The sequence below is a fragment of the Nestor notabilis genome, unplaced genomic scaffold (assembly GCF_000696875.1).
Source record: "Nestor notabilis isolate BGI_N333 unplaced genomic scaffold, ASM69687v1 scaffold7808, whole genome shotgun sequence".
Classification (NCBI taxonomy): domain Eukaryota; kingdom Metazoa; phylum Chordata; class Aves; order Psittaciformes; family Psittacidae; genus Nestor; species Nestor notabilis.
The window spans coordinates 7,691-8,255 of NW_009940513.1; positions in this window are offsets into that span (position 1 = coordinate 7,691).

A 565-nucleotide genomic window follows, 5' to 3' on the forward strand; every position below is an offset into this window, starting at 1 on the left:
CGCCCCCGAGATTCCTGGGCTCTGGAAGGTTGGTCACATCCATGGACAAGGCTGCGGTGCTGCGCACGAGGTGTGTGCGCCATCTAGTGTTCCTGCAGCCTGCATCCCGCATCCTGCATCCTGCATCCTGCATCCCGCTGGGCTGCGCATGGCCCCAGGTGAAGCAGCCGTACTGGCAGGGGATGGGCTCAACACCAGCACCTCTCTGCTGCCTTTCGCATGAGGAAGTTGGTCACAGATGGACCACTAAGTGCAAGCAAAGCCCAGCTCACTTCCGGGCCTGGGCGCATCTCATGACCCGTCTTCAGCATGCACTTGAGCCCAGACCCCCCCGCGTGCTGGGCTGCACCCCCAGAGCGTGAGCAGCAGGTCCAGGGAGGGGATTCTGCCCCCCTGCAGCCCTGATCCAGCTCTGGGGAACAGCACCAGAGGGACGTGGAGCTGCTGAGTGAGGCCAGAGGAGGCCCCAGAGCTCCTGTGAGGGCTGGAGGAGCTCTGCTCTCGAGCCAGGCTGAGAGAGCTGGGCTGGGGCAGCTGGAGAAGAGAAGGGTCCTGACGGGGGCGC